We start from the raw sequence: 21766 nt of genomic DNA, 5'->3' as shown, positions 1-21766 counted from the left end.
CCTAAACACTTTTGATTAAACCACTTTAGTTGTTATAATGACACCAAATTTGAAAGCCATCTGTGATTTTTCTGTTCTTACTCTGCAACAACTATGGCAATTACAAGTTAAAATGTAAAATTTATGCAAATTTTAGAATGGAGAACGCGGTCATCAATCCCGCTACCTCTCGCATGCTAAGCGAGCGCCCTACCATTTGAGCTAATTCCCCTGCGTGCTCACTCAGCATCACATTTCAAAAGTAACGTTACTGCTGTCCACACTTTATTTCAAGTCTAATTGCCCATAACATGAGTGTTCCGTTCACTCCTAACTGATGCCTTAACTACACCTAGGGGATGTTTTACACTTCAGGTTGGCCTGTTTAGTACTTGAATAGGAGTGATATCACTGTATGTTAACCTAGACTCAGGCCCTACCTAATCTTGGAGATACATTTCTCATGAATGAGTAACCAAGGGAGATACAATTTTTAGGAGTTAGTGCATGTCTAATGCAAGATTAATCACCATATTATGAGAGCCAATGCAATCATCCAGCAAAAAATACTCGTTTTCGCCCAACGTGGGGCTCGAACCCACGACCCTGAGATTAAGAGTCTCATGCTCTACCGACTGAGCTAGCCGGGCTCCCACTTAAATATGTTATGCAGACTCATCATTTTTTCTTAAGGAAAACTGTTTCTGGATATTCCTCTGCTCTTGTTTTGCAAGGAACTTCACTTTTATACATCCTTCAGAGGAAAGAATGTCAAGTAAAATAAGACGAAATGAAAATGGAAGGTGTGAAATTTTCATTTTGAGATTGCATAAGAAATCAAATTCCTCTCACGTGCTATAGAAGACCTAAACACTTTTGATTAAACCACTTTAGTTGTTATAATGACACCAAATTTAAAAGCCATCTGTGACTTTTCTGTTCTTACTCTGCAACAACCATGGCAATTACAAGTTAAAAAGTAAAATGTATGCAAATTTTAGAATGGAGAATGCGGGCATCGATCCCGCTACCTCTCACATGCTAAGCGCGCGCTCTACCATTTGAGCTAATTCCCCTGTGTGCTCACTCAGCATCACATTTCAAAAGTAACGTTACTGCTGTCCACACTTTATTTTAAGTCTAATTGCCCATAACATGAGTGTTCAGTTCACTCCTAACTGATGCCTTAACTACACCTAGGGGATGTTTTACACTTCAGGTTGGCATGTTTAGTACTTGAATAGGAGTGATATCACTGTATGTTAACCTAGACTCAGGCCCTACCTAATCTTGGAGATACATTTCTCATGAATGAGTAACCAAGGGAGATACAATTTTTAGGAGTTAGTGCATGTCTAATGCAAGAATAATCACCATATTATGAGAGCCAATGCAATCATCCAGCAAAAAATACTTATTTTCGCCCAACGTGAGGCTCGAACCCACGACCCTGAGATTAAGAGTCTCATGCTCTACAGACTGAGCTAGCCGGGCACCCACTTAAATATGGTATGCAGACTCATCATTTTTTATTAAGGAAAACTGTTTCTGGATATTCCACTGCTCTTGTTTTGCAAGGAACTTCACTTTTATACATCCTTCAGAGGAAAGAATGTCAAGTAAAATAAGACGAAATGAAAATGGAAGGTGTGAAATTTTCATTTTGAGATTGCATAAGAAATCAAATTCCTCTCACGTGCTATAGAATACCTAAACACTTTTGATTAGACCACTTTAGTTGTTATAATGACACCAAATTTGAAAGCCATCTGTGACTTTTCTGTTCTTACTCTGCAACAACCATGGCAATTACAAGTTAAAAAGTAAAATGTATGCAAATTTTAGAATGGAGAATGCGGGTATCGATCCCGCTACCTCTCGCATGCTAAGCGAGCGCTCTACCATTTGAGCTAATTCCCCTGCACGCTCACTTAGCATCACATTTCAAAAGTAACGTTACTGCTGTCCACACTTTATTTCAAGTCTAATTGCCCATAACATGAGTGTTCAGTTAACTCCTAACTGATGCCTTAACTACACCTAGGGGATGTTTTACACTTCAGGTTGGCCTGTTTAGTACTTGAATAGGAGTGATATCACTGTATGTTAATCTAGACTCAGGCCCTACCTAATCTTGGAGATACATTTCTCATGAATGAGTAACCAAGGGAGATACAATTTTTAGGAGTTAGTGCATGTCTAATGCAAGATTAATCACCATATTATGCGAGCCAATGCAATAATCCAGCAAAAAATACTCGTTTTCGCACAACTAGGGCTCGAACCAACGACCATGAGATTAAGAGTCTTATGCTCTACCGACTGAGCTAGCCGGGCTCCCACTTCAATATGGTATGCAGACTCATCATTTTTTATTAAGGAAAACCGTTTCTGGAAATTCCTCTGCTCTTGTTTGCAAGGAACTTCACTTTTATACATCCTTCAGAGGAAAGAATGTCAAGTAAAATAAGACGAAATGAAAAAGGAAGTTGGGAAATTTTCATTTTGAGATTGCATAAGAAATCAAATTCCTCTCACGTGCTATAGAATACCTAAACACTTTTGATTAAACCACTTTAGTTGTTATAATGACACCAAATTTGAAAGCCATCTGTGATTTTTCTGTTCTTACTCTGCAACAACCATGGCAATTACAAGTTAAAATGTAAAATTTATGCAAATTTTAGAATGGAGAACGCGGTCATCGATCCCGCTACCTCTCGCATGATAAGCGAGCGCCCTACCATTTGAGCTAATTCCCCTGCGTGCTCACTCAGCATCACATTTCAAAAGTAACGTTACTGCTGTCCACACTTTATTTCAACTCTAATTGCCCATAACATGAGTGTTCAGTTCACTCCTAACTGATGCCTTAACTACACCTAGGGGATGTTTTACACTTCAGGTTGGCCTGTTTAGTACTTGAATAGGAGTGATATCACTGTGTGTTAACCTAGACTCAGGCCCTACCTAATCTTGGAGATACATTTCTCATGAATGAGTAACCAAGGGAGATACAATTTTTAGGAGTTAGTGCATGTCTAATGCAAGATTAATCACCATATTATGAGAGCCAATGCAATAATCCAGCAAAAAATACTCGTTTTCGCACAACTAGGGCTCGAACCCACGACCATGAGATTAAGAGTCTTATGCTCTACCGACTGAGCTAGCCGGGCTCCCACTTCAATATGGTATGCAGACTCATCATTTTTTATTAAGGAAAACCGTTTCTGGAAATTCCTCTGCTCTTGTTTGCAAGGAACTTCACTTTTATTCATCCTTCAGAGGAAAGAATGTCAAGTAAAATAAGACGAAATGAAAAAGGAAGTTGGGAAATTTTCATTTTGAGATTGCATAAGAAATAAAATTCCTCTCACGTGCTATAGAATACCTAAACACTTTTGATTAGACCACTTTAGTTGTTATAATGACACCAAATTTGAAAGCCATCTGTGATTTTTCTGTTCTTACTCTGCAACAACCATGGCAATTACAAGTTAAAATGTAAAATTTATGCAAATTTTAGAATGGAGAACGCGGTCAACGATCCCGCTACCTCTCGCATGCTAAGCGAGCGCCCTACCATTTGAGCTAATTCCCCTGCGTGCTCACTCAGCATCACATTTCAAAAGTAACGTTACTGCTGTCCACACTTTATTTCAAGTCTAATTGCCCATAACATGAGTGTTCAGTTCACTCCTAACTGATGCCTTAACTACACCTAGGGGATGTTTTACACTTCAGGTTGGCCTGTTTAGTACTTGAATAGGAGTGATATCACTGTATGTTAACCTAGACTCAGGCCCTACCTAATCTTGGAGATACATTTCTCATGAATGAGTAACCAAGGGAGATACAATTTTTAGGAGTTAGTGCATGTCTAATGCAAGATTAATCACCATATTATGCGAGCCAATGCAATAATCCAGCAAAAAATACTCGTTTTCTCACAACTAGGGCTCGAACCCACGACCATGAGATTAAGAGTCTTATGCTCTACCGACTGAGCTAGCCGGGCTCCCACTTCAATATGGTATGCAGACTCATCATTTTTTATTAAGGAAAACCTTTTCTGGAAATTCCTCTGCTCTTGTTTGCAAGGAACTTCACTTTTATACATCCTTCAGAGGAAAGAATGTCAAGTAAAATAAGACGAAATGAAAAAGGAAGTTGGGAAATTTTCATTTTGAGATTGCATAAGAAATCAAATTCCTCTCACGTGCTATAGAATACCTAAACACTTTTGATTAAACCACTTTAGTTGTTATAATGACACCAAATTTGAAAGCCATCTGTGATTTTTCTGTTCTTACTCTGCAACAACCATGGCAATTACAAGTTAAAATGTAAAATTTATGCAAATTTTAGAATGGAGAACGCGGTCATCGATCCCGCTACCTCTCGCATGCTAAGCGAGCGCCCTACCATTTGAGCTAATTCCCCTGCGTGCTCACTCAGCATCACATTTCAAAAGTAACGTTACTGCTGTCCACACTTTATTTCAAGTCTAATTGCCCATAACATGAGTGTTCAGTTCACTCCTAACTGATGCCTTAACTACACCTAGGGGATGTTTTACACTTCAGGTTGGCCTGTTTAGTACTTGAATAGGAGTGATATCACTGTGCGTTAACCTAGACTCAGGCCCTACCTAATCTTGGAGATACATTTCTCATGAATGAGTAACCAAGGGAGATACAATTTTTAGGAGTTAGTGCATGTCTAATGCAAGATTAATCACCATATTATGCGAGCCAATGCAATAATCCAGCAAAAAATACTCGTTTTCGCACAACTAGGGCTCCAACCCACGACCATGAGATTAAGAGTCTTATGCTCTACCGACCGAGCTAGCCGGGCTCCCACTTCAATATGGTATGCAGACTCATCATTTTTTATTAAGGAAAACCGTTTCTGGAAATTCCTCTGCTCTTGTTTGCAAGGAACTTCACTTTTATTCATCCTTCAGAGGAAAGAATGTCAAGTAAAATAAGACGAAATGAAAAAGGAAGTTGGGAAATTTTCATTTTGAGATTGCATAAGAAATCAAATTCCTCTCATGTGCTATAGAATACCTAAACACTTTTGATTAAACCACTTTAGTTGTTATAATGACACCAAATTTGAAAGCCATCTGTGATTTTTCTGTTCTTACTCTGCAACAACTATGGCAATTACAAGTTAAAATGTAAAATTTATGCAAATTTTAGAATGGAGAACGCGGTCATCGATCCCGCTACCTCTCGCATGCTAAGCGAGCGCCCTACCATTTGAGCTAATTCCCCTGCGTGCTCACTCAGCATCACATTTCAAAAGTAACGTTACTGCTGTCCACACTTTATTTCAAGTCTAATTGCCCATAACATGAGTGTTCAGTTCACTCCTAACTGATGCCTTAACTACACCTAGGGGATGTTTTACACTTCAGGTTGGCCTGTTTAGTACTTGAATAGGAGTGATATCACTGTGTGTTAACCTAGACTCAGGCCCTACCTAATCTTGGAGATACATTTCTCATGAATGAGTAACCAAGGGAGATACAATTTTTAGGAGTTAGTGCATGTCTAATGCAAGATTAATCACCATATTATGAGAGCCAATGCAATAATCCAGCAAAAAATACTCGTTTTTGTCCAACGTGGGGCTCGAACCCACGACCTTGAGATTAAGAGTCTCATGCTCTACCAACTGAGCTAGCCAGGCTCCCAATTCAATACAGTATGCAGACTCAACATTTTCTATTAAGGAAAACCGTTTCTGGATATTCCTCTGCTCTTGTTTGCAAGGAACTTCACTTTTATACATCCTTCAGAGGAAAAAATGTCAAGTAAAATAAGACAAAATGGAAGGTGTGAAATTTTCATTTTGAGATTGCATAAGAAATCAAATTCCTCTCACGTGCTCTAGAATACCTAAACACTTTTGATTAAACCACTTTAGTCGTTATAATGACACCAAATTTGAAAGCCATCTGTGATTTTTCTGTTCTTACTCTGCAACAACCATGGCAATTACAAGTTAAAAAGTAAAATTTATGCAAATTTTAGAATGGAGAATGCGGGCATCGATCACGCTACCTTTTACATGCTAAGCGAGCGCCCTACTATTTGAGCTAATTCCCCTGCGTGCTCACTCAGCATCACATTTCAAAAGTAACGTTACTGCTGTCCACACTTTATTTCAAGTATAATTAACCATAACATGAGTGCTCCGTTCACTCCTAACTGATGCCTTAACTACACCTAGGGGATGTTTTACACTTCAGGTTGGCCTGTTTAGTACTTGAATAGGAGTGATATCACTGTATGTTAACCTAGACTCAGGCCCTACCTAATCTTGGAGATACATTTCTCATGAATGAGTAACCAAGGGAGATACAATTTTTAGGAGTTAGTGCATGTCTAATGCAAGATTAATCACCATATTATGAGAGCCAATGCAATCATCCAGCAAAAAATACTCGTTTTCGCCCAACGTGGGGCTCGAACCCACGACCCTGAGATTAAGAGTCTCATGCTCTACCGACTGAGCTAGCCGGGCTCCCACTTAAATATGGTGTGCAGACTCATCATTTTTTATTAAGGAAAACCGTTTCTGAATATTCCTCTGCTCTTGTTTTGCAAGGAACTTCACTTTTATACATCCTTCAGAGGAAAGAATGTCAAGTAAAATAAGACGAAATGAAAATGGAAGGTGTGAAATTTTCATTTTGAGATTGCATAAGAAATCAAATTCCTCTCACGTGCTATAGAATACCTAAACACTTTTGATTAAACCACTTTAGTTGTTATAATGACACCAAATTTGAAAGCCATCTGTGACTTTTCTGTTCTTACTCTGCAACAACCATGGCAATTACAAGTTAAAAAGTAAAACGTATGCAAATTTTAGAATGGAGAATGCGGGCATCGATCCCGCTACCTCTCGCATGCTAAGCGAGCGCTCTACCATTTGAGCTAATTCCCCTGTGTGCTCACTCAGCATCACATTTCAAAAGTAACGTTACTGCTGTCCACACTTTATTTTAAGTCTAATTGCCCATAACATGAGTGTTCAGTTCACTCCTAACTGATGCCTTAACTACACCTAGGGGATGTTTTACACTTCAGGTTGGCATGTTTAGTACTTGAATAGGAGTGATATCACTGTATGTTAACCTAGACTCAGGCCCTACCTAATCTTGGAGATACATTTCTCATGAATGAGTAACCAAGGGAGATACAATTTTTAGGAGTTAGTGCATGTCTAATGCAAGATTAATCACCATATTATGAGAGCCAATGCTATCATCCAGCAAAAAATACTCGTTTTCGCCCAACGTGGGGCTCGAACCCACGACCCTGAGATTAAGAGTCTCATGCTCTACCGACTGAGCTAGCCGGGCTCCCACTTAAATATGGTATGCAGACTCATCATTTTTTATTAAGGAAAACTGTTTCTGGATATTCCTCTGCTCTTGTTTTGCAAGGAACTTCACTTTTATTCATCCTTCAGAGGAAAGAATGTCAAGTAAAATAAGACGAAATGAAAAAGGAAGTTGGGAAATTTTCATTTTGAGATTGCATAAGAAATAAAATTCCTCTCACGTGCTATAGAATACCTAAACACTTTTGATTAGACCACTTTAGTTGTTATAATGACACCAAATTTGAAAGCCATCTGTGATTTTTCTGTTCTTACTCTGCAACAACCATGGCAATTACAAGTTAAAATGTAAAATTTATGCAAATTTTAGAATGGAGAACGCGGTCAACGATCCCGCTACCTCTCGCATGCTAAGCGAGCGCCCTACCATTTGAGCTAATTCCCCTGCGTGCTCACTCAGCATCACATTTCAAAAGTAACGTTACTGCTGTCCACACTTTATTTCAAGTCTAATTGCCCATAACATGAGTGTTCAGTTCACTCCTAACTGATGCCTTAACTACACCTAGGGGATGTTTTACACTTCAGGTTGGCCTGTTTAGTACTTGAATAGGAGTGATATCACTGTATGTTAACCTAGACTCAGGCCCTACCTAATCTTGGAGATACATTTCTCATGAATGAGTAACCAAGGGAGATACAATTTTTAGGAGTTAGTGCATGTCTAATGCAAGATTAATCACCATATTATGCGAGCCAATGCAATAATCCAGCAAAAAATACTCGTTTTCTCACAACTAGGGCTCGAACCCACGACCATGAGATTAAGAGTCTTATGCTCTACCGACTGAGCTAGCCGGGCTCCCACTTCAATATGGTATGCAGACTCATCATTTTTTATTAAGGAAAACCTTTTCTGGAAATTCCTCTGCTCTTGTTTGCAAGGAACTTCACTTTTATACATCCTTCAGAGGAAAGAATGTCAAGTAAAATAAGACGAAATGAAAAAGGAAGTTGGGAAATTTTCATTTTGAGATTGCATAAGAAATCAAATTCCTCTCACGTGCTATAGAATACCTAAACACTTTTGATTAAACCACTTTAGTTGTTATAATGACACCAAATTTGAAAGCCATCTGTGATTTTTCTGTTCTTACTCTGCAACAACCATGGCAATTACAAGTTAAAATGTAAAATTTATGCAAATTTTAGAATGGAGAACGCGGTCATCGATCCCGCTACCTCTCGCATGCTAAGCGAGCGCCCTACCATTTGAGCTAATTCCCCTGCGTGCTCACTCAGCATCACATTTCAAAAGTAACGTTACTGCTGTCCACACTTTATTTCAAGTCTAATTGCCCATAACATGAGTGTTCAGTTCACTCCTAACTGATGCCTTAACTACACCTAGGGGATGTTTTACACTTCAGGTTGGCCTGTTTAGTACTTGAATAGGAGTGATATCACTGTGCGTTAACCTAGACTCAGGCCCTACCTAATCTTGGAGATACATTTCTCATGAATGAGTAACCAAGGGAGATACAATTTTTAGGAGTTAGTGCATGTCTAATGCAAGATTAATCACCATATTATGCGAGCCAATGCAATAATCCAGCAAAAAATACTCGTTTTCGCACAACTAGGGCTCCAACCCACGACCATGAGATTAAGAGTCTTATGCTCTACCGACCGAGCTAGCCGGGCTCCCACTTCAATATGGTATGCAGACTCATCATTTTTTATTAAGGAAAACCGTTTCTGGAAATTCCTCTGCTCTTGTTTGCAAGGAACTTCACTTTTATTCATCCTTCAGAGGAAAGAATGTCAAGTAAAATAAGACGAAATGAAAAAGGAAGTTGGGAAATTTTCATTTTGAGATTGCATAAGAAATCAAATTCCTCTCATGTGCTATAGAATACCTAAACACTTTTGATTAAACCACTTTAGTTGTTATAATGACACCAAATTTGAAAGCCATCTGTGATTTTTCTGTTCTTACTCTGCAACAACTATGGCAATTACAAGTTAAAATGTAAAATTTATGCAAATTTTAGAATGGAGAACGCGGTCATCGATCCCGCTACCTCTCGCATGCTAAGCGAGCGCCCTACCATTTGAGCTAATTCCCCTGCGTGCTCACTCAGCATCACATTTCAAAAGTAACGTTACTGCTGTCCACACTTTATTTCAAGTCTAATTGCCCATAACATGAGTGTTCAGTTCACTCCTAACTGATGCCTTAACTACACCTAGGGGATGTTTTACACTTCAGGTTGGCCTGTTTAGTACTTGAATAGGAGTGATATCACTGTGTGTTAACCTAGACTCAGGCCCTACCTAATCTTGGAGATACATTTCTCATGAATGAGTAACCAAGGGAGATACAATTTTTAGGAGTTAGTGCATGTCTAATGCAAGATTAATCACCATATTATGAGAGCCAATGCAATAATCCAGCAAAAAATACTCGTTTTTGTCCAACGTGGGGCTCGAACCCACGACCTTGAGATTAAGAGTCTCATGCTCTACCAACTGAGCTAGCCAGGCTCCCAATTCAATACAGTATGCAGACTCAACATTTTCTATTAAGGAAAACCGTTTCTGGATATTCCTCTGCTCTTGTTTGCAAGGAACTTCACTTTTATACATCCTTCAGAGGAAAAAATGTCAAGTAAAATAAGACAAAATGGAAGGTGTGAAATTTTCATTTTGAGATTGCATAAGAAATCAAATTCCTCTCACGTGCTCTAGAATACCTAAACACTTTTGATTAAACCACTTTAGTCGTTATAATGACACCAAATTTGAAAGCCATCTGTGATTTTTCTGTTCTTACTCTGCAACAACCATGGCAATTACAAGTTAAAAAGTAAAATTTATGCAAATTTTAGAATGGAGAATGCGGGCATCGATCACGCTACCTTTTACATGCTAAGCGAGCGCCCTACTATTTGAGCTAATTCCCCTGCGTGCTCACTCAGCATCACATTTCAAAAGTAACGTTACTGCTGTCCACACTTTATTTCAAGTATAATTAACCATAACATGAGTGCTCCGTTCACTCCTAACTGATGCCTTAACTACACCTAGGGGATGTTTTACACTTCAGGTTGGCCTGTTTAGTACTTGAATAGGAGTGATATCACTGTATGTTAACCTAGACTCAGGCCCTACCTAATCTTGGAGATACATTTCTCATGAATGAGTAACCAAGGGAGATACAATTTTTAGGAGTTAGTGCATGTCTAATGCAAGATTAATCACCATATTATGAGAGCCAATGCTATCATCCAGCAAAAAATACTCGTTTTCGCCCAACGTGGGGCTCGAACCCACGACCCTGAGATTAAGAGTCTCATGCTCTACCGACTGAGCTAGCCGGGCTCCCACTTAAATATGGTATGCAGACTCATCATTTTTTATTAATGAAAACCGTTTCTGGATATTCCTCTGCTCTTGTTTTGCAAGGAACTTCACTTTTTTACATCCTTCAGAGGAAAGAATGTCAAGTAAAATAAGACGAAATGAAAATGGAAGGTGTGAAATTTTCATTTTGAGATTGCATAAGAAATCAAATTCCTCTCACGTGCTATAGAATACCTAAACACTTTTGATTAAACCACTTTAGTTGTTATAATGACACCAAATTTGAAAGCCATCTGTGACTTTTCTGTTCTTACTCTGCAACAACCATGGCAATTACAAGTTAAAAAGTAAAATGCATGCAAATTTTAGAATGGAGAATGCGGGCATCGATCCCGCTCCCTCTCGCATGCTAAGCGAGCGCTCTACCATTTGAGCTAATTCCCCTGTATGCTCACTCAGCATCACATTTCAAAAGTAACGTTACTGCTGTCCACACTTTATTTTAAGTCTAATTGCCCATAACATGAGTGTTCAGTTCACTCCTAACTGATGCCTTAACTACACCTAGGGGACGTTTTACACTTCAGGTTGGCATGTTTAGTACTTGACTAGGAGTGATATCACTGTATGTTAACCTAGACTCAGGCCCTACCTAATCTTGGAGATACATTTCTCATGAATGAGTAACCAAGGGAGATACAATTTTTAGGAGTTAGTGCATGTCTAATGCAAGATTAATCACCATATTATGAGAGCCAATGCTATCATCCAGCAAAAAATACTCGTTTTCGCCCAACGTGGGGCTCGAACCCACGACCCTGAGATTAAGAGTCTCATGCTCTACCGACTGAGCTAGCCGGGCTCCCACTTAAATATGCTATGCAGTCTCATCATTTTTTATTAAGGAAAACCGTTTCTGGATATTCCTCTGCTCTTGTTTTGCAAGGAACTTCACTTTTATACATCCTTCAGAGGAAAGAATGTCAAGTAAAATAAGACGAAATGAAAATGGAAGGTGTGAAATTTTCATTTTGAGATTGCATAAGAAATCAAATTCCTCTCACGTGCTATAGAATACCTAAACACTTTTGATTAAACCACTTTAGTTGTTATAATGACACCAAATTTGAAAGCCATCTGTGACTTTTCTGTTCTTATTCTGCAACAACCATGGCAATTACAAGTTAAAAAGTAAAATGTATGTAAATTTTAGAATGGAGAATGCGGGCATCGATCCCGCTACCTCTCGCATGCTAAGCGAGCGCTCTACCATTTGAGCTAATTCCCCTGTGTGCTCACTCAGCATCACATTTCAAAAGTAACGTTACTGCTGTCCACACTTTATTTTAAGTCTAATTGCCCATAACATGAGTGTTCAGTTCACTCCTAACTGATGCCTTAACTACACCTAGGGGATGTTTTACACTTCAGGTTGGCATGTTTAGTACTTGAATAGGAGTGATATCACTGTATGTTAACCTAGACTCAGGCCCTACCTAATCTTGGAGATACATTTCTCATGAATGAGTAACCAAGGGAGATACAATTTTTAGGAGTTAGTGCATGTCTAATGCAAGATTAATCACCATATTATGAGAGCCAATGCTATCATCCAGTAAAAAATACTCGTTTTCGCCCAACGTGGGGCTCGAACCCACGACCCTGAGATTAAGAGTCTCATGCTCTACCGACTGAGCTAGCCGGGCTCCCACTTAAATATGGTATGCAGACTCATCATTTTTTATTAAGGAAAACTGTTTCTGGATATTCCTCTGCTCTTGTTTTGCAAGGAACTTCACTTTTATACATCCTTCAGAGGAAAGAATGTCAAGTAAAATAAGACGAAATGAAAATGGAAGGTGTGAAATTTTCATTTTGAGATTGCATAAGAAATCAAATTCCTCTCACGTGCTATAGAATACCTAAACACTTTTGATTAAACCACTTTAGTTGTTATAATGACACCAAATTTGAAAGCCATCTGTGACTTTTCTGTTCTTACTCTGCAACAACCATGGCAATTACAAGTTAAAAAGTAAAATGTATGCAAATTTTAGAATGGAGAATGCGGGCATCGATCCCGCTACCTCTCGCATGCTAAGCGAGCGCTCTACCATTTGAGCTAATTCCCCTGTGTGCTCACTCAGCATCACATTTCAAAAGTAACGTTACTGCTGTCCACACTTTATTTTAAGTCTAATTGCCCATAACATGAGTGTTCAGTTCACTCCTAACTGATGCCTTAACTACACCTAGGGGATGTTTTACACTTCAGGTTGGCATGTTTAGTACTTGAATAGGAGTGATATCACTGTATGTTAACCTAGACTCAGGCCCTACCTAATCTTGGAGATACATTTCTCATGAATGAGTAACCAAGGGAGATACAATTTTTAGGAGTTAGTGCATGTCTAATGCAAGATTAATCACCATATTATGAGAGCCAATGCTATCATCCCGTAAAAAATACTCGTTTTCGCCCAACGTGGGGCTCGAACCCACGACCCTGAGATTAAGAGTCTCATGCTCTACCGACTGAGCTAGCCGGGCTCCCACTTAAATATGGTATGCAGACTCATCATTTTTTATTAAGGAAAACTGTTTCTGGATATTCCTCTGCTCTTGTTTTGCAAGGAACTTCACTTTTATACATCCTTCAGAGGAAAGAATGTCAAGTAAAATAAGACGAAATGAAAATGGAAGGTGTGAAATTTTCATTTTGAGATTGCATAAGAAATCAAATTCCTCTCAGGTGCTATAGAATACCTAAACACTTTTGATTAAACCACTTTAGTTGTTATAATGACACCAAATTTGAAAGCCATCTGTGACTTTTCTGTTCTTACTCTGCAACAACCATGGCAATTACAAGTTAAAAAGTAAAATGCATGCAAATTTTAGAATGGAGAATGCGGGCATCGATCCCGCTCCCTCTCGCATGCTAAGCGAGCGCTCTACCATTTGAGCTAATTCCCCTGTATGCTCACTCAGCATCACATTTCAAAAGTAACGTTACTGCTGTCCACACTTTATTTTAAGTCTAATTGCCCATAACATGAGTGTTCAGTTCACTCCTAACTGATGCCTTAACTACACCTAGGGGACGTTTTACACTTCAGGTTGGCATGTTTAGTACTTGACTAGGAGTGATATCACTGTATGTTAACCTAGACTCAGGCCCTACCTAATCTTGGAGATACATTTCTCATGAATGAGTAACCAAGGGAGATACAATTTTTAGGAGTTAGTGCATGTCTAATGCAAGATTAATCACCATATTATGAGAGCCAATGCTATCATCCAGCAAAAAATACTCGTTTTCGCCCAACGTGGGGCTCGAACCCACGACCCTGAGATTAAGAGTCTCATGCTCTACCGACTGAGCTAGCCGGGCTCCCACTTAAATATGGTATGCAGACTCATCATTTTTTATTAAGGAAAACTGTTTCTGGATATTCCTCTGCTCTTGTTTTGCAAGGAACTTCACTTTTATACATCCTTCAGAGGAAAGAATGTCAAGTAAAATAAGACGAAATGAAAAAGGAAGTTGGGAAATTTTCATTTTGAGATTGCATAAGAAATCAAATTCCTCTCACGTGCTATAGAATACCTAAACACTTTTGATTAAACCACTTTAGTTGTTATAATGACACCAAATTTGAAAGCCATCTGTGATTTTTCTGTTCTTACTCTGCAACAACCATGGCAATTACAAGTTAAAATGTAAAATTTATGCAAATTTTAGAATGGAGAACGCGGTCATCGATCCCGCTACCTCTCGCATGCTAAGCGAGCGCCCTACCATTTGAGCTAATTCCCCTGCGTGCTCACTCAGCATCACATTTCAAAAGTAACGTTACTGCTGTCCACACTTTATTTCAAGTCTAATTGCCCATAACATGAGTGTTCAGTTCACTCCTAACTGATGCCTTAACTACACCTAGGGGATGTTTTACACTTCAGGTTGGCCTGTTTAGTACTTGAATAGGAGTGATATCACTGTGCGTTAACCTAGACTCAGGCCCTACCTAATCTTGGAGATACATTTCTCATGAATGAGTAACCAAGGGAGATACAATTTTTAGGAGTTAGTGCATGTCTAATGCAAGATTAATCACCATATTATGCGAGCCAATGCAATAATCCAGCAAAAAATACTCGTTTTCGCACAACTAGGGCTCCAACCCACGACCATGAGATTAAGAGTCTTATGCTCTACCGACCGAGCTAGCCGGGCTCCCACTTCAATATGGTATGCAGACTCATCATTTTTTATTAAGGAAAACCGTTTCTGGAAATTCCTCTGCTCTTGTTTGCAAGGAACTTCACTTTTATTCATCCTTCAGAGGAAAGAATGTCAAGTAAAATAAGACGAAATGAAAAAGGAAGTTGGGAAATTTTCATTTTGAGATTGCATAAGAAATCAAATTCCTCTCATGTGCTATAGAATACCTAAACACTTTTGATTAAACCACTTTAGTTGTTATAATGACACCAAATTTGAAAGCCATCTGTGATTTTTCTGTTCTTACTCTGCAACAACTATGGCAATTACAAGTTAAAATGTAAAATTTATGCAAATTTTAGAATGGAGAACGCGGTCATCAATCCCGCTACCTCTCGCATGCTAAGCGAGCGCCCTACCATTTGAGCTAATTCCCCTGCGTGCTCACTCAGCATCACATTTCAAAAGTAACGTTACTGCTGTCCACACTTTATTTCAAGTCTAATTGCCCATAACATGAGTGTTCCGTTCACTCCTAACTGATGCCTTAACTACACCTAGGGGATGTTTTACACTTCAGGTTGGCCTGTTTAGTACTTGAATAGGAGTGATATCACTGTATGTTAACCTAGACTCAGGCCCTACCTAATCTTGGAGATACATTTCTCATGAATGAGTAACCAAGGGAGATACAATTTTTAGGAGTTAGTGCATGTCTAATGCAAGATTAATCACCATATTATGAGAGCCAATGCAATCATCCAGCAAAAAATACTCGTTTTCGCCCAACGTGGGGCTCGAACCCACGACCCTGAGATTAAGAGTCTCATGCTCTACCGACTGAGCTAGCCGGGCTCCCACTTAAATATGTTATGCAGACTCATCATTTTTTATTAAGGAAAACTGTTTCTGGATATTCCTCTGCTCTTGTTTTGCAAGGAACTTCACTTTTATACATCCTTCAGAGGAAAGAATGTCAAGTAAAATAAGACGAAATGAAAATGGAAGGTGTGAAATTTTCATTTTGAGATTGCATAAGAAATCAAATTCCTCTCACGTGCTATAGAAGACCTAAACACTTTTGATTAAACCACTTTAGTTGTTATAATGACACCAAATTTAAAAGCCATCTGTGACTTTTCTGTTCTTACTCTGCAACAACCATGGCAATTACAAGTTAAAAAGTAAAATGTATGCAAATTTTAGAATGGAGAATGCGGGCATCGATCCCGCTACCTCTCACATGCTAAGCGCGCGCTCTACCATTTGAGCTAATTCCCCTGTGTGCTCACTCAGCATCACATTTCAAAAGTAACGTTACTGCTGTCCACACTTTATTTTAAGTCTAATTGCCCATAACATGAGTGTTCAGTTCACTCCTAACTGATGCCTTAACTACACCTAGGGGATGTTTTACACTTCAGGTTGGCATGTTTAGTACTTGAATAGGAGTGATATCACTGTATGTTAACCTAGACTCAGGCCCTACCTAATCTTGGAGATACATTTCTCATGAATGAGTAACCAAGGGAGATACAATTTTTAGGAGTTAGTGCATGTCTAATGCAAGAATAATCACCATATTATGAGAGCCAATGCAATCATCCAGCAAAAAATACTTATTTTCGCCCAACGTGAGGCTCGAACCCACGACCCTGAGATTAAGAGTCTCATGCTCTACAGACTGAGCTAGCCGGGCACCCACTTAAATATGGTATGCAGACTCATCATTTTTTATTAAGGAAAACTGTTTCTGGATATTCCACTGCTCTTGTTTTGCAAGGAACTTCACTTTTATACATCCTTCAGAGGAAAGAATGTCAAGTAAAATAAGACGAAATGAAAATGGAAGGTGTGAAATTTTCATTTTGAGATTGCATAAGAAATCAAATTCCTCTCACGTGCTATAGAATACCTAAACACTTTTGATTAGACCACTTTAGTTGTTATAATGACACCAAATTTGAAAGCCATCTGTGACTTTTCTGTTCTTACTCTGCAACAACCATGGCAATTACAAGTTAAAAAGTAAAATGTATGCAAATTTTAGAATGGAGAATGCGGGTATCGATCCCGCTACCTCTCGCATGCTAAGCGAGCGCTCTACCATTTGAGCTAATTCCCCTGCACGCTCACTTAGCATCACATTTCAAAAGTAACGTTACTGCTGTCCACACTTTATTTCAAGTCTAATTGCCCATAACATGAGTGTTCAGTTAACTCCTAACTGATGCCTTAACTACACCTAGGGGATGTTTTACACTTCAGGTTGGCCTGTTTAGTACTTGAATAGGAGTGATATCACTGTATGTTAATCTAGACTCAGGCCCTACCTAATCTTGGAGATACATTTCTCATGAATGAGTAACCAAGGGAGATACAATTTTTAGGAGTTAGTGCATGTCTAATGCAAGATTAATCACCATATTATGCGAGCCAATGCAATAATCCAGCAAAAAATACTCGTTTTCGCACAACTAGGGCTCGAACCAACGACCATGAGATTAAGAGTCTTATGCTCTACCGACTGAGCTAGCCGGGCTCCCACTTCAATATGGTATGCAGACTCATCATTTTTTATTAAGGAAAACCGTTTCTGGAAATTCCTCTGCTCTTGTTTGCAAGGAACTTCACTTTTATACATCCTTCAGAGGAAAGAATGTCAAGTAAAATAAGACGAAATGAAAAAGGAAGTTGGGAAATTTTCATTTTGAGATTGCATAAGAAATCAAATTCCTCTCACGTGCTATAGAATACCTAAACACTTTTGATTAAACCACTTTAGTTGTTATAATGACACCAAATTTGAAAGCCATCTGTGATTTTTCTGTTCTTACTCTGCAACAACCATGGCAATTACAAGTTAAAATGTAAAATTTATGCAAATTTTAGAATGGAGAACGCGGTCATCGATCCCGCTACCTCTCGCATGATAAGCGAGCGCCCTACCATTTGAGCTAATTCCCCTGCGTGCTCACTCAGCATCACATTTCAAAAGTAACGTTACTGCTGTCCACACTTTATTTCAACTCTAATTGCCCATAACATGAGTGTTCAGTTCACTCCTAACTGATGCCTTAACTACACCTAGGGGATGTTTTACACTTCAGGTTGGCCTGTTTAGTACTTGAATAGGAGTGATATCACTGTGTGTTAACCTAGACTCAGGCCCTACCTAATCTTGGAGATACATTTCTCATGAATGAGTAACCAAGGGAGATACAATATTTAGGAGTTAGTGCATGTCTAATGCAAGATTAATCACCATATTATGAGAGCCAATGCAATAATCCAGCAAAAAATACTCGTTTTCGCACAACTAGGGCTCGAACCCACGACCATGAGATTAAGAGTCTTATGCTCTACCGACTGAGCTAGCCGGGCTCCCACTTCAATATGGTATGCAGACTCATCATTTTTTATTAAGGAAAACCGTTTCTGGAAATTCCTCTGCTCTTGTTTGCAAGGAACTTCACTTTTATTCATCCTTCAGAGGAAAGAATGTCAAGTAAAATAAGACGAAATGAAAAAGGAAGTTGGGAAATTTTCATTTTGAGATTGCATAAGAAATAAAATTCCTCTCACGTGCTATAGAATACCTAAACACTTTTGATTAGACCACTTTAGTTGTTATAATGACACCAAATTTGAAAGCCATCTGTGATTTTTCTGTTCTTACTCTGCAACAACCATGGCAATTACAAGTTAAAATGTAAAATTTATGCAAATTTTAGAATGGAGAACGCGGTCAACGATCCCGCTACCTCTCGCATGCTAAGCGAGCGCCCTACCATTTGAGCTAATTCCCCTGCGTGCTCACTCAGCATCACATTTCAAAAGTAACGTTACTGCTGTCCACACTTTATTTCAAGTCTAATTGCCCATAACATGAGTGTTCAGTTCACTCCTAACTGATGCCTTAACTACACCTAGGGGATGTTTTACACTTCAGGTTGGCCTGTTTAGTACTTGAATAGGAGTGATATCACTGTATGTTAACCTAGACTCAGGCCCTACCTAATCTTGGAGATACATTTCTCATGAATGAGTAACCAAGGGAGATACAATTTTTAGGAGTTAGTGCATGTCTAATGCAAGATTAATCACCATATTATGCGAGCCAATACAATAATCCAGCAAAAAATACTCGTTTTCTCACAACTAGGGCTCGAACCCACGACCATGAGATTAAGAGTCTTATGCTCTACCGACTGAGCTAGCCGGGCTCCCACTTCAATATGGTATGCAGACTCATCATTTTTTATTAAGGAAAACCTTTTCTGGAAATTCCTCTGCTCTTGTTTGCAAGGAACTTCACTTTTATACATCCTTCAGAGGAAAGAATGTCAAGTAAAATAAGACGAAATGAAAAAGGAAGTTGGGAAATTTTCATTTTGAGATTGCATAAGAAATCAAATTCCTCTCACGTGCTATAGAATACCTAAACACTTTTGATTAAACCACTTTAGTTGTTATAATGACACCAAATTTGAAAGCCATCTGTGATTTTTCTGTTCTTACTCTGCAACAACCATGGCAATTACAAGTTAAAATGTAAAATTTATGCAAATTTTAGAATGGAGAACGCGGTCATCGATCCCGCTACCTCTCGCATGCTAAGCGAGCGCCCTACCATTTGAGCTAATTCCCCTGCGTGCTCACTCAGCATCACATTTCAAAAGTAACGTTACTGCTGTCCACACTTTATTTCAAGTCTAATTGCCCATAACATGAGTGTTCAGTTCACTCCTAACTGATGCCTTAACTACACCTAGGGGATGTTTTACACTTCAGGTTGGCCTGTTTAGTACTTGAATAGGAGTGATATCACTGTGCGTTAACCTAGACTCAGGCCCTACCTAATCTTGGAGATACATTTCTCATGAATGAGTAACCAAGGGAGATACAATTTTTAGGAGTTAGTGCATGTCTAATGCAAGATTAATCACCATATTATGCGAGCCAATGCAATAATCCAGCAAAAAATACTCGTTTTCGCACAACTAGGGCTCCAACCCACGACCATGAGATTAAGAGTCTTATGCTCTACCGACCGAGCTAGCCGGGCTCCCACTTCAATATGGTATGCAGACTCATCATTTTTTATTAAGGAAAACCGTTTCTGGAAATTCCTCTGCTCTTGTTTGCAAGGAACTTCACTTTTATTCATCCTTCAGAGGAAAGAATGTCAAGTAAAATAAGACGAAATGAAAAAGGAAGTTGGGAAATTTTCATTTTGAGATTGCATAAGAAATCAAATTCCTCTCATGTGCTATAGAATACCTAAACACTTTTGATTAAACCACTTTAGTTGTTATAATGACACCAAATTTGAAAGCCATCTGTGATTTTTCTGTTCTTACTCTGCAACAACCATGGCAATTACAAGTTAAAATGTAAAATTTATGCAAATTTTAGAATGGAGAACGCGGTCATCGATCCCGCTACCTCTCGCATGCTAAGCGAGCGCCCTACCATTTGAGCTAATTCCCCTGCGTGCTCACTCAGCATCACATTTCAAAAGTAACGTTACTGCTGTCCACACTTTATTTCAACTCTAATTGCCCATAACATGAGTGTTCAGTTCACTCCTAACTGATGCCTTAACTACACCTAGGGGATGTTTTACACTTCAGGTTGGCCTGTTTAGTACTTGAATAGGAGTGATATCACTGTGCGTTAACCTAGACTCAGGCCCTACCTAATCTTGGAGATACATTTCTCATGAATGAGTAACCAAGGGAGATACAATTTTTAGGAGTTAGTGCATGTCTAATGCAAGATTAATCACCATATTATGCGAGCCAATGCAATAATCCAGCAAAAAATACTCGTTTTCGCACAACTAGGGCTCCAACCCACGACCATGAGATTAAGAGTCTTATGCTCTACCGACCGAGCTAGCCGGGCTCCCACTTCAATATGGTATGCAGACTCATCATTTTTTATTAAGGAAAACCGTTTCTGGAAATTCCTCTGCTCTTGTTTGCAAGGAACTTCACTTTTATTCATCCTTCAGAGGAAAGAATGTCAAGTAAAATAAGACGAAATGAAAAAGGAAGTTGGGAAATTTTCATTTTGAGATTGCATAAGAAATCAAATTCCTCTCATGTGCTATAGAATACCTAAACACTTTTGATTAAACCACTTTAGTTGTTATAATGACACCAAATTTGAAAGCCATCTGTGATTTTTCTGTTCTTACTCTGCAACAACTATGGCAATTACAAGTTAAAATGTAAAATTTATGCAAATTTTAGAATGGAGAACGCGGTCATCGATCCCGCTACCTCTCGCATGCTAAGCGAGCGCCCTACCATTTGAGCTAATTCCCCTGCGTGCTCACTCAGCATCACATTTCAAAAGTAACGTTACTGCTGTCCACACTTTATTTCAAGTCTAATTGCCCATAACATGAGTGTTCAGTTCACTCCTAACTGATGCCTTAACTACACCTAGGGGATGTTTTACACTTCAGGTTGGCCTGTTTAGTACTTGAATAGGAGTGATATCACTGTGTGTTAACCTAGACTCAGGCCCTACCTAATCTTGGAGATACATTTCTCATGAATGAGTAACCAAGGGAGATACAATTTTTAGGAGTTAGTGCATGTCTACTGCAAGATTAATCACCATATTATGAGAGCCAATGCAATAATCCAGCAAAAAATACTCGTTTTTGTCCAACGTGGGGCTCGAACCCACGACCTTGAGATTAAGAGTCTCATGCTCTACCAACTGAGCTAGCCAGGCTCCCAATTCAATACAGTATGCAGACTCAACATTTTCTATTAAGGAAAACCGTTTCTGGATATTCCTCTGCTCTTG

The 21766-nt window shown here is 38.9% G+C and overlaps 16 non-coding genes across 16 annotated transcripts; all 16 read right to left on the bottom strand.

Annotated features, from left to right (window-relative positions):
• Positions 1 to 556: 556 nt before the first annotated feature.
• TRNAK-CUU (transfer RNA lysine (anticodon CUU)) lies at positions 557 to 629 on the bottom strand. Its single transcript has one exon. It is a non-coding gene; the product is annotated as a tRNA-Lys (tRNA).
• Positions 630 to 1826: 1197 nt separating this feature from the next.
• On the bottom strand, positions 1827 to 1899 carry TRNAA-AGC (transfer RNA alanine (anticodon AGC)). Its single transcript has one exon. It is a non-coding gene; the product is annotated as a tRNA-Ala (tRNA).
• A 4550-nt stretch (positions 1900 to 6449) lies between these two features.
• TRNAK-CUU (transfer RNA lysine (anticodon CUU)) lies at positions 6450 to 6522 on the bottom strand. Its single transcript has one exon. It is a non-coding gene; the product is annotated as a tRNA-Lys (tRNA).
• Positions 6523 to 6875: 353 nt separating this feature from the next.
• Positions 6876 to 6948, bottom strand: TRNAA-AGC (transfer RNA alanine (anticodon AGC)). Its single transcript has one exon. It is a non-coding gene; the product is annotated as a tRNA-Ala (tRNA).
• A 345-nt stretch (positions 6949 to 7293) lies between these two features.
• On the bottom strand, positions 7294 to 7366 carry TRNAK-CUU (transfer RNA lysine (anticodon CUU)). The gene has a single exon. It is a non-coding gene; the product is annotated as a tRNA-Lys (tRNA).
• Positions 7367 to 10658: 3292 nt separating this feature from the next.
• On the bottom strand, positions 10659 to 10731 carry TRNAK-CUU (transfer RNA lysine (anticodon CUU)). Its single transcript has one exon. It is a non-coding gene; the product is annotated as a tRNA-Lys (tRNA).
• A 353-nt stretch (positions 10732 to 11084) lies between these two features.
• TRNAA-AGC (transfer RNA alanine (anticodon AGC)) lies at positions 11085 to 11157 on the bottom strand. Its single transcript has one exon. It is a non-coding gene; the product is annotated as a tRNA-Ala (tRNA).
• A 345-nt stretch (positions 11158 to 11502) lies between these two features.
• TRNAK-CUU (transfer RNA lysine (anticodon CUU)) lies at positions 11503 to 11575 on the bottom strand. The gene has a single exon. It is a non-coding gene; the product is annotated as a tRNA-Lys (tRNA).
• Positions 11576 to 11928: 353 nt separating this feature from the next.
• Positions 11929 to 12001, bottom strand: TRNAA-AGC (transfer RNA alanine (anticodon AGC)). Its single transcript has one exon. It is a non-coding gene; the product is annotated as a tRNA-Ala (tRNA).
• Positions 12002 to 12346: 345 nt separating this feature from the next.
• Positions 12347 to 12419, bottom strand: TRNAK-CUU (transfer RNA lysine (anticodon CUU)). The gene has a single exon. It is a non-coding gene; the product is annotated as a tRNA-Lys (tRNA).
• Positions 12420 to 12772: 353 nt separating this feature from the next.
• TRNAA-AGC (transfer RNA alanine (anticodon AGC)) lies at positions 12773 to 12845 on the bottom strand. Its single transcript has one exon. It is a non-coding gene; the product is annotated as a tRNA-Ala (tRNA).
• Positions 12846 to 13190: 345 nt separating this feature from the next.
• On the bottom strand, positions 13191 to 13263 carry TRNAK-CUU (transfer RNA lysine (anticodon CUU)). The gene has a single exon. It is a non-coding gene; the product is annotated as a tRNA-Lys (tRNA).
• Positions 13264 to 13616: 353 nt separating this feature from the next.
• Positions 13617 to 13689, bottom strand: TRNAA-AGC (transfer RNA alanine (anticodon AGC)). The gene has a single exon. It is a non-coding gene; the product is annotated as a tRNA-Ala (tRNA).
• Positions 13690 to 14034: 345 nt separating this feature from the next.
• TRNAK-CUU (transfer RNA lysine (anticodon CUU)) lies at positions 14035 to 14107 on the bottom strand. Its single transcript has one exon. It is a non-coding gene; the product is annotated as a tRNA-Lys (tRNA).
• A 1613-nt stretch (positions 14108 to 15720) lies between these two features.
• TRNAK-CUU (transfer RNA lysine (anticodon CUU)) lies at positions 15721 to 15793 on the bottom strand. The gene has a single exon. It is a non-coding gene; the product is annotated as a tRNA-Lys (tRNA).
• A 1197-nt stretch (positions 15794 to 16990) lies between these two features.
• TRNAA-AGC (transfer RNA alanine (anticodon AGC)) lies at positions 16991 to 17063 on the bottom strand. Its single transcript has one exon. It is a non-coding gene; the product is annotated as a tRNA-Ala (tRNA).
• Between the last annotated feature and the right edge of the window lie 4703 nt (positions 17064 to 21766).

The sequence above is a fragment of the Triturus cristatus genome, chromosome 4_1 (genome assembly GCF_964204655.1).
Source record: "Triturus cristatus chromosome 4_1, aTriCri1.1, whole genome shotgun sequence".
Taxonomy (NCBI): domain Eukaryota; kingdom Metazoa; phylum Chordata; class Amphibia; order Caudata; family Salamandridae; genus Triturus; species Triturus cristatus.
Note: the sequence above shows the minus strand (reverse complement) of the source record. Positions and strands in the feature narration are given on the sequence as shown.